At 41.9% G+C, this 12,028-nt stretch overlaps 1 pseudogene; it reads left to right on the forward strand.

Annotated features, from left to right (window-relative positions):
* The first annotated feature begins 7,659 nt into the window (after positions 1–7,659).
* On the forward strand, positions 7,660–7,774 carry LOC143439474 (U6 spliceosomal RNA; annotated as a pseudogene).
* Positions 7,775–12,028: the final 4,254 nt, after the last annotated feature.

Genomic DNA, 12,028 nt, shown 5'->3' on the forward strand with positions numbered 1-12,028 from the left:
TGTACTTAGAAATATATGTGTGTGTGCGCTCACATGTGTGTGCATGCATACCTGCATGCATGTGAGTGTGTGTATGTATACACATATATGTTTAAGGTGTTCTTCCCCACACTCTGTGGTGATTTTCAGGAAGGGTTGAGATGATTCAAGAATGAGGCCCTCCCTGCAAGTTGCTAAGTATAGATAATTTAAGAGAGTTACCCAAGTTTGATCCCAGCACCAAGTGAAAAATCAAATTCTGTTTGCCCCAAAATTACAGCGAAGGAAACTCAGCACAGGGCGGGTCCCAGATACTCCACAGCATCACTGACATCCTTCCTCAGGCAATCACCAACTCAGCCTTCTTTTCCCTTTTAAAAAATTACTTCATTTACTTTTGAGATTTAATACAATTATATTTTTTTTTTTCCATTTTCTCCCTCCAATCTATCCCACACATCCCTTGTTGCTCCCTTTTAAATCCACGGCCTTATGCATGCTAGAGGTCAAACACAGAGCTTCTTTCATGTTAAGCAAGCACTCTAGTAACAAAGCTACATATCCAGTTTTATTCCATTCTACACTGGTGAGGCCCAGGAAAATCAATCTTGTGCAGTTAGTGTACCCTGATCTTGTATCACCACCACTGCTTTTCTGCCAGCTAACAAGAAACTCCTTCATACTGCTGAGTAATGAATGGCTTTCTCTCTCCCTTGGAGAAGCAGATATAGGCCATATTACACCACATTAAAAGTAGAGGTAAAGGCAGATTTATTAGAAGGCAGCTCTCAGGTGGGTTTGCTGATCTTACAGGAGGAGATCAGTGGGGTCACACATTGGGGCTAAAGCAAGGGGGTTTTATAGAGATTAGGCAAGGAATGATGATGTGTCAGCTTGGAGCTGGGATGGTGCCCATATAAGGTCAAAAACTAAACCTCTAAGTAGGAACTTGGGTGGATTGCTGGGGGAAGGAGGACTGATGGGGTTTCCCAGCTTATGCAGGGGCAAGCAGGGGTTCCAGCCTAACAAGTAAGTCTGTGGATCCTGGGTGACTCTTCAACCTTCTCATGCTCAGAACCTTTGGACATGCGGCAGATTACTTTGTATACCTTTGCCCCGCAGCTCTACAGTTCTATAGTTTATTTTACCCCAGCATCTTTACTCAGCCTCTCCAAGCACACGTGAGGAGCACCTGCTGATTGGTTAGCCCTGAGCTAGGCTCTTGGCTTCACACAAGGTACCCACACAATAAAACTAGAGGCTGCTAGTGGCTGCCACAGTGAAAGATAAGAAGAGCAGAACCTGAAACCTTGTAATGCTTACCCGTCCCCACGGTAAATTTCATCATCACAGTGGCAAATTTCAAACTGCTGATGTGAGGTCATCAAAGGTGAACCTGGGAATACAAATGCACAGTTGGATTTTCAGAGATGGTAAAATTAAATTCCAGAACACCACTGATCAGGATAGTAAATAAGCATTTGTTTTACAGATTGTTTTGTGACATGATGAGCAAAGAAAATAATTTTAAGTGGTAATATTTGCCCAGAATTATATTACTCACAATCAGAATGCTAACTGCCACATACTCACTATCCTGATCCTCCTCACAGCCTTCTGAAGGAGGCATTACTGACACCCAGGCTTTATAGAGAAGGTCATTCAGCAAGCATGCCAATCTGATAGCTCATAAATAAGTATAACAGGATGCAAATCCATGTGAGTCTGGTTCTAGAATATGCATCTATCAGGGACCATGCTAGTTTGAGACCACCAAGAAGAGTAAGTAGGTTTAAAATCAGAGAATGAAATCCTGCAAATCACGCTCCCAAGCCTAAAAACATTTAGATGCTTTCATTCCAGTTTCCTAATAAACTATGAGTCTCAGTGTCTCTTGGGATTTTAAGTGACTATGTGAGTGACGTAGGTATGTGAATGTGTATGTGTGTTGTATGTATGTGTGCATATATGTGGTGTGTGTGTGTGTGTGTGTGTGTGTGTGTGTGTGTGTGTGTGATGTTACTTTCAGAACCTATGCAGAAATGCTTCATTCTCTTTCTTTCTTCATGCTGTAATGAGAGGGGTAGGCTTACCTCAGATAGGAGCAGGCAGTAGAGGAGGTCAAAGGGAAGAGGAGAGATAACTTGCTGAATCAATACATAGATGAAGGTTTCTATAGTTGCAAATCACAGAGACTAACTCCGCTATCCCATATAAATAATTATTTATTAAAGAATATGAGGTCATACATAAAATCTCCCAGGGGGTCAGAGAAACAGTAAAATGTCTACAGCCATGGATAATGGCAAAGTTGTGCTACCATGCCATTTCACTGGGAATGCCATTTAACACCACTGCTTGCCTAAGGACTCTAATACGGTGACTAATGCTGAGTACAGCACATACACTGCTTGTAACCTAAGGCCCTCTGGCTTCAGAAACCTAACGTACCACCGCCACCTTTGCCGTGCTGCTTTTCTCGCTTCTTTTTAAGGGTGGGAGTTGAGAAGACACGTATCTCTGTCTTCCATAGTGGCAGGCTTATTTTTAAGGTTGTATGTCAGTCTATCATAGAAACATTAAAAAATGCTGAGTGACAAGAGCATAGCAATAAGACAACTATTCATCTGGCCACCGTCCAAACAGAACCAGTGCTGGCATATTGATTAGTCTGCATAAAAGTATTGACAGAGACAGAAACCCAGAATGGTCTACAGTAGAATTACTTTATTTCAAAACCATCAAGGAAGAAGGAGTGACTAACACCAAACCCCTAACCAGCTCTTTTCAAAACACGTGGTCTACTTTTATTTTTAAAATACATTCAACTAGTTTTAAATAAGATAATCTAAATTGACTGTCAAGAGCAATTTCCTATAGAGTCCTTCAGTAAAGTGAATGACTGCCTCTCAGTTTAGAGCCCCTGATTGACCTAGATTGGTTTACTCTAACTAGGACTCAAGCATTCAATTAATGAAGTAGAAAGGGAAGGAAAGAGGTTATTAAAGATGCAAAGAGTATCTGGTGAAGGATAATGTGTCTTTGGCTGAAACTTATGACCTGATTATATAAGAAGACTTCCTATGGGGCCAGTCTGGTAAAATACCAAAGGTCACAGAGGCCTCAGGAGACTCAGTGGTGGAAAGTGGAACCACCTATCTTACCTGAAGGGCTATGAATTAATGACAACTCAATGAATAATTCACTACTTAAACTCTTATCAACATTTCTGTGCCCTTTGGTACACAAAACACTGGCCAGGACTCACCACTGAAAAGACAGGCAATCAACCCAGTCCCTGCCCATAAGGGCATCTGAACTCAGTTAGTAAGATGAGAAAGTAGAATGGAAAGAAAGAGAAAAAAAGTTAGTCTAGTGAAAAGGTACAAAGTCACATGGCAAAGTCACATAGGCAGAGAGGTGACATGCCAAAGTCACATGGCAAAGTCACATAGGCAGAGAGGTGACATGCCAAAGTCACATGACAAAGTCACATAGGCAGAGAGGTGACATGCCAAAGTCACATGGCAAAGTCACATAGGCAGAGAGGTGACATGAAGAATGGGTCTAGAGAGGTGACTAGTGGCAAAGTCACATAGGCAGAGAGGTGACATGCAGAAAGGGTCTAGAGAGGTGACTAGGTGACAGATTAAGAACCTATAGGAGATGATACACAAACCACATGATCTGCATGAGAATTGGGGGTGGACAAGCCATGACACTGGGACCACAGGCATCAATCATAAATATCCTAGCCATCTTGGCGTTCAGCGTCACACCATGAATTGTTTCTCTAAGTCCAAAATACATTTGACCACAGCAGTAACAGACATCATGGCTATAAGTTTATAAAGCACTAAGAAGCAGAAAGAGGAGGAAGAGGTGTAGGAGGAGGCCATTTTAAGAGTTAGCTCTGAGGAAATACAAGCCCCTAGTAGGGCAGAAGTAGTGCGGACAGGAATTAGCCTAGGAGGTAGTGGGCGATATTATACAGGGTACATTTAGCCGATGGGCTGAGTCATTTCTTTGAATATATGTATAAGTTTAGGCCAGAACCCAGGCACATTATAGGAGAGAGAATAAGAAGAAACTCCAGGATGGACCACTGAAATGCTGCTTGTCTATGCACCATAGACCATAGGGCCATGCTTAACAACAGAAGGATCTCTGTGTTATATTACAATATTTGTTCCCTGCCTTTTGGTCACCATTACCTGTGTGGGACCATGAAAGGATAGCTTGGCTCTTGGTTGGGCACAGGTCTCAAACCCGGGAACCTGATGGGACAATGGCAGGTGTTCGACCAAGCCCCCAGAACCCAGGGTCCTGACACGCCATCTAAGACCCTGACAGGCCGTCTAAGACCTCCATTTGATCTGTGTTGTTCAGTCACATAAGCAACTCCCCTACCAGCCTGTCCACAGGTAGAGGGCATGACTACAGGTCTCAGGGCCTGGAGAGATTTCCTTATTAATGAGTTACCTAAAGGCCAAAGGGCGTAGCCAATTATGTATTCCTTTCCCAGACCCTCCTTCCCCTTCCTCCCTATTTAAGTTAGGTCCTCCCTGACCTAAGTGGGGGTGCATCCAGATGCAACTACCATCCACTACCATCTGCTATGAAAATAAAGTCATTTGGAACCATGTGTGTCATTGGGGTCTACCGTAGAAAACTGTGGAGGGGCCCTCAGAGTATCGAGCCATCGGCTAATCTCCCATAGAGAGCTTCTCTGCCTTCCGACACCCACAGAGGCCCACCTTTTCCAGCAAGCTAGCCAGGCCACCGAGTCTGCTAAGGGAGTACAGTAACCAAGTCTCTCCCATGGAGCACAGCCAGAGCTCTCCCTCCTCTCCCCCTCGTCCCATCTCAGTTCTGCTGCGGCCTCCCGCCAGAATGGAGGCCACTGGCCTCTGGTCCACTTAAACAGCCCTGTGCCCCCATGGAACTTCAGACTGAGTGAGAACTCCCCCCGGCTGGGCAGGGCCTCGTAGCATCCACCTGGTACCGGGCACGGAGTGAACTCAGTCATGTTCCAGTCTCTTTGGAGCCGTGGGAATCACAACCGCCCAACAAGATTCAGGAACCCATGCCCACAGCCACGCACCAAGCTAATCATTCCTCCCATACCCGAACTGCTCCCCCCGCCACCCATCTGATTCTCACCTCTGCAGCTAAGGGACTGCATTTGGCTTTATCCCCTCTCAACTACAATTCAAATGCACTAAAAAGGGAAGAGTCCCTACATTCTTATCAGTCTCCACTCAATTCTGCTTCTCTTATCAGAAGCTCCCTTATCATAGCCAGTCTCCTTTTGCATCACCCTTACAGAATTAAGTCTTTGTTCATCTTTGCTCTCACACCCTGGTTTCTAATCTTCTGATGGCAAAGACCAGCTATGGGTTTTGGGTTTTTTTTTTTTTTTTTTTCATTTTTGGCATCTCAACAACTAATCCTATGCCCTGCACACTGAGTGATAGATACTAGATGCCAGATCTTCCACGAGGAGCTGAGACCTTAAACAAAGTCATTTAACCTCTTGAGCTTCCTTATCTCTAACCTATCTGCAAGATGAAAGCATTAAAATCCACTCCTTGGGTTGTTAAGGGCCTTGTATTGGAACATAGCTGGCAAACTATAAGTTACTGTGCAAACACAAATCAATATTTGCAAGCAGCTAACATAATTCCTGGCCAGTAACTGTGTGTTGATTGGGTGAAGGAACAAGTGTGCATCTCTTTTATAAACACTCTTTCTCTCACTCAGGAGGGGTCTTAAAATGTAATAGGGGCATCAGAGGGCCAGCCAAGGATGACGATGCTGGAATCACAGACTGGCATATGGATCTCCATTTGATGCTGAGACTTAGAGGAAACTGGAGCATGCAATTTCTGGTTCTGGAGCCTTTCTCAGTGAGAGGCATCAGGTGTTCAGCACTGCTGGACCCCAGCTTCTCAGATGAGCTCTACCTTCTTGGGCCCCCTCCTTCAAATCCTCCCAGACAGAGCTCACTACTCATGCATCAGTTGCGAGGCCCCATTGCAATGTATTATTCTCATATACTGGGGTTTGGTTGCTTCTTCAGGTTTCTGCATCTGTTTCTCTTTGAATCTGTTAACTAAATATATATCTGCTGAGCTCAAAGTATTTTTACATCTTTTCCTTCTAGCTCCCCAGCCAATTTTGAAACCTGCCTCTCTAAAAGAGTCGATTTGTAAGTGGGTTGGTTTGGAACATCCTTAAGCAAAGTTCATGCTCGTTATTTTTATAAACCCCCTCATTCTTTTCTGCTTTCCTCCCTAAGAAAAACCAACTCCAGAGAGAAAGATAGATAGATAGATAGATAGATAGATAGATAGACAGACAGACAGACAGACAGAGGCAAGTACAGTGTATGGGATGTAAAGACATAATGAAGTCATGGAAGAAGTGGTTATTAGAAGCATGCCCAGGAGCAGATGGAAGGGCTGAAAGAATGAGTGCTGATAACAGGGACTTCTCCTGAGGCATCAGCAATCAGCCTCAGAGGGAAAGATACAATAACGCAGTCACTTAAGGGAAGGAATCTTTGCAGGAACATTAGAAATTATGAGACAAGAAAGCCACAGAGGACCACAGGTCAATACAGATATGTTTCCAGAACCACATGGTAGCACAGGATGCCCCTGGGGAACAGACAGCTCTGCTCCCCCAAATTGGCAGCTTTGACTATGAACCAAGAGTCAGCAGCAAGGGTGGCCACATCCCACCTCCAGTTAGCTCTCAGTCCATCTGTTTCCATTTATCTGGGTCAGTGATAGTTAAGACTTGAACAAGTTAGAAATAAATTGCCTGGCTTGGTTTGGGCCTTTTATCTCCCCTTCCTACTGCAGAATCATCTGTCATGCACCTGTACTCTACAGGAACCTCTGGAAACCTGAGTTTAAAATTTAGGTTCTGCAGAAATGTAAAGCTATGTTGAAGTCTGATTGCCCAGAAATCCACCATCACTGGTACACTGGTGAAGACAAACCAGAGTGACATATAATGGTTAACCCCAGAAGAAAACAGTTAGATTGAAAATAAAGAATTGGGGAGAACCAACTGAAAAGGAGAAAATTTTGCTTCTAGAGGAGATGCTCACACAATGAACACACACAGTGAGCCCTCCTCTGGCCTCCAGAGCATCCACCCTGCCTCTCAGGAGCTCAGAGAGTGCATGCTAGAGTAGGTACCCATGTATTAGCCATCAAAGACCAATCAAAATCCCCTTCCAGAAATCAAAGGATAGAATTTAAACTCTCTTTAGAAATAAATAAAACCAGAAATGAGTGACTGGCCAGAGGCATGGCTAACTCCTCACAATCCCAGGTTCTTCATTTTACAGAAGGGGAGTAGACTTTTGCTGCCAAACACTGAGGATTATGTATGAGTGTGTATTTGTCAATCATCCCACAGAAGAAGGACAGTGTGGGGATAATGAAACAGGATGCATGTTGATAGCAGCAATACTGAGGGATAAAAAAGAGCAAGATAATGAGAAGGAAAAGGAGGAGGAGGAAGAAGAGGAAGAGGAGGAGGAAGAGGAAGGGGAGGAGGAAGAAGAAGAGGAGAAGGAGGAGGAGGAGGAAGGGAAAATTAATCAACCAGGTCTAATTTCTTGGAAAGGGAAGGAATAACAACTTTTATAAGGGTAAAATGCAAGTGTTCGCTTTAACAGCACATATACTAAAATTGGAATAATAGAGAGAAAGTTAGCATGGTCCCTGCACAAGGATGACATGCAAATTCCTAAAGGATGCTCCCGCTACTCTTTTTTGCATTTTATTTCCTTATTACTCTTTATTTGCCTGTTTGTTTTCTTTTTTCTTTCTTTCTTTTTTTTCTTAAATTGGGCTGTATTTTATTTTCCTTTACACCTTAATAAATACTTCTTGATGACTGCACATGGGGTAAGGCTGCTTGGTAGCTCAGAAAGGTCACAGCAATGGTGTTTTCCTGACAGCATGTAGTCTTCGGTAGTGAGTGGAATGACTTGTATGACGTCACTGTCAAACCAGCAAGACCGCATTTATGCACCCATCATTTTCAGGATTGTTGGTAACTTGGGCATACTTTCCCCAAATAACCTTGCCTCCTTGTGTCACAAGGCCCAACTCTCTCACATTCACTTCAATAACTGTATCTTTGGTGATCACACCCAGGGTTATATATAATGGGGATGATAGATTATTTTTCACACATAGTATAGGCAAGCAAAAAGTCACTTTCAGCTCAGGGTGTGTGATATGGTCTTTTTTGAAACGTAGACACATTGGCCTAATGAATCTTTCCTATTTGGGTGGTTTTCTTGTAAAACCATCACCAAAAATCCTTTATCTTCAGTGCCTTTTTTTTTCTTTTTCCTGTTGGAATAACTTTCAATACTTCTGTTTCTCCTCAGGCACAAACTTTGGATAGAGGGACCTCCCATTTTCCCACCTTTTCATTTCTGCTTAACTATGTTGGAAAGTACTTTTGCTCTCGAGTACCCTCTATATCCAGCAGACAGGCAGGGACTGCTCCCTGTGCAGTCTTCTCATCATCCTTCTGCTTGGTGTTTCTCTTCTCATGCATCTTAATAGTCTTTTTCATTTGTATTTTCTTGACATGGTGCTGTTTATGGTAGAGCTTAGCCTTCAGATGAATCTTTTCTTTTTCTTTCTTTGAACATTCATGGGCCTTCTGATCTTCTTTCTTTTTTTCTCATGGTAGTCCAAACAATATCCAAATCATTTGCAGTGCAATTCAATGTATTCATTTTGTGGAATGATGACAGCTATAGAGCAGCCCTCCGCAACCTCTGGGGTTCCAAAAACTTCTTAATTTCTTGGTGTCACTGGCCCACGAGCTTGGTTCACTCAGGCTGGAGAGGCAGAAGGGGCATGGATTTTGTTGGGAAAAGAGGTGGGAAGGTACTGTGAAGAATAGGGAGAAGGGAAGCCATAATCAGAAAAATATTGTATAAAATCTATTTTTAGTAAAATAATAAATAAATAAAAATGTAAAAAAAGTAAAAAGTAAAAGGCAAGGGTATAGAACAAAGCTATTGGTGGAAATAAAAAATGGTACATACACTGTGGAAAAAGAGCTAAAGTTCTTCCAAAATCTGAAGGAAAAAGTACAGCATAATCTAGTCACATTACTCCTGTGCACATTCCCAAGGAAATGAAGTCAACACTATAAACATTATAAAATCTATGGCAGCATACTTCCTTTTGTGTGACACTATCCACAATGACTAAGACAGGGACTCAGTCTCTGTGCCCATCAACATATGAATGAAATATATACATGTGTATGTACATATGTATGTATGTATGTATGTATGTATGTATTTACCTAAAGTGGGGTACTATTCAGTCACAAAGAAAAATAAAACAGCAATAGATTATTTATTTACAGCAATAGATTAACATATGTTAATTAAAAGAAGCCAAACACAGAATAATAAGTGTCACATGATCTTTCTCACACATGGGAAATTGAAAAAGAACTGAAAATGAAAGAGAAATCATGAGGAACTGAGAGAAATGCCCAGGTTAAAGGAGGACACCATAAATGTACCTATATAAAATAGAGCGTTGACTCCATTACTTTGTGCAACAAATATGTGTTAGTCTCTCTCTCTCTCTTTCTCTCACTCTCTCTCTCTTTCTCTCTCTCTAGATAGATAGATAGATACAGATACATAGATAGATATATAGATTTATAGATATATATGTCTATATATATATATATATATATATATATATATATATATATTAGATTTAGTTTTGTATGTAAATACATGTACTGTGTGCATACTTAATGCCCACAGAGGCCAGAGAGGACATCAGGGCCCCTGGAACTGGAGTTACAAATCACTGTGAACTGCCATGTGGATTTGAGGAATGGAATCTGGGTCCTCTGCAAAAGCAGCCAGTGTCCTTAACTACTGAGTAATTTCTCTAACCCCAATATTATTTCTCTAATAAGTAAATTAAAAAAAAAAACACCAACCATGAAAGAAAATAAAGAAGAGAGGAAGAATGAAGGAATGAAGGAAGGAGAGAGAGAAAGAATACTCAGGTAAGGGCTTCTTCATAAAACTCCATTCTCTTCCATCTAACATAAAATGATTTTTAAACACCTCCCAAAAAAATAGATTATATCTTATATATTGAGAAACCTTCTTCCTACCTCCCAAGACTATCCCAGAATATAGAAATACATGTTTGTTTAAGATATAACTCCAACATACAACCCTGACTGACTAGCTAGCTTTGAATTCAGGGAGTTTAGCCTGTCTCTGCCTCCCAAGTGCTGAGACTAAAGCCATGCACACCACACCTGGCTGTGCTCTTAAACAGAATTAGTAACATGTTTGATCTATTGCACAGATTCTCAAATCTGCTCCAACTCTTCCTCCAGAAACATTAATGAGAACACATTAACCACCAGGCATTATACTAAGTGCTAGACATCCAAAAATAAATAAATAGGAAAAGGGAGTTTGTCACTCAAATGGGGACAAATTGGATTGATATGCCACTAAATTCGGTACCAAGTGATGATGCCACAGACAGAGCAGCAAATACAGCAGTTACCTGCTTGACAGATGTGGGGCTCTTCATTGAAAATCTACTCAACTCTTGACTAGGAAGGAGCAAGGCAAAGAAAAGAGGGGGACCCTCCAGTTGGGTGGGGCAGAAAGAGCAGGACAAGTACCTGTGTGCTCCTTTTGGGGGACTTAGCACCTCCATACCCAGACAACACAATGCTACCTTACTTGCATGATAACCTGTGAAAAACAATTCTTGACAAACTTGACAATCTGTTTTGTTCAGTATTGTAGTGTTCTGTGAGAAATCAGCTTGTTCAAACAATTCACAATGAAATGCCCATTGGTATTTATGGCATCATCACCATTATTATTAATTTCTGGAAACATACTGATGTAAAACAATGTATTTTCAATCATGAGAATTTCACTCATGCTGGTAAGTCGGGTCAAGGTAGAAGTTGGGAAGATGGATCATTTGGAGCTGAGAGTCACATTAGCATAAGCATGTAGTCACTTTTTAGTAATTTCTTGATTCATAGATATATTTGGAACAGCTGCTATTAGATAGAAAAATAATCTATCATTGATTCTAGACACCCAGAAAAAAGATATAAATGGGAAAGTGTGGTTATTTATAGTTTGGTTGGTTTTGTTCTGTTTAAATGTATGTTCGTAAGCCACTTATGGGGAAGGGAAGATAGGCTGCCTGTACACAAAATTCAAGGCTTGGGTTTGCAGAAATGACTTATTCTTTTCTCCTGATGTTACCAGCAGTGTGTCCAGTTTTGGGTGGGACACTTGGTAAGACGGTGACTAAAAATGTAGTGTTCATAAAATATCTGGGATTTGTGTAAGTGGAGAGTCGGCATGATTCCAAAGCCAGTGTTGTGAAGTGGAGCTGCAGATTCCAGAGACACCATCCAAGATTACCCCTCCATCTAGAATTTACAATGCACCATGCAGGAACTGGGCTGAAGGTTACCGACCCTTAGAAAAATCTTTGCTCAAGCTGATTATAAAAAGCCAAAGAGAAGAAAGTGGTATTTTAAACAGGGGAGGAAAAATAAGCCATTGAAACTATTTCAAACATATGGCTTGCATGAAAATTACAAGCTAAATACTTACCAAACCCATGCTGAGCAGCTATAGTGTGCAAACGAGTAGGCAAAGGGACTGCAGAATCCTTCGCTGTCACATGTAGATAACTGCCAATGAATTAAAGAGACTAGGAAACGTGGCCCTCCCCTCTCCCCACCAGTCCACAGGGACAAAGGGAGCAGAAGTTGGTGGGGGCAGGGTTCAGACGCTGTGAGTGTAAAGGTGGGAATTCTAAGGATCATTGCAGAGAGACAAATCTATTTTATTGTTCCATGGGGACTTTTAGAGGTACAGGTGAAAAGGTTAGTTCATCATAGCATCAGCTGGGCAGGAAGAGCTGGTTGGACATAACACAGCACCTACTTATCATATGGGTGGAAGCCAGAAAGG

This window comes from Arvicanthis niloticus, chromosome 26 (assembly GCF_011762505.2).
Source record: "Arvicanthis niloticus isolate mArvNil1 chromosome 26, mArvNil1.pat.X, whole genome shotgun sequence".
NCBI lineage: Eukaryota > Metazoa > Chordata > Mammalia > Rodentia > Muridae > Arvicanthis > Arvicanthis niloticus.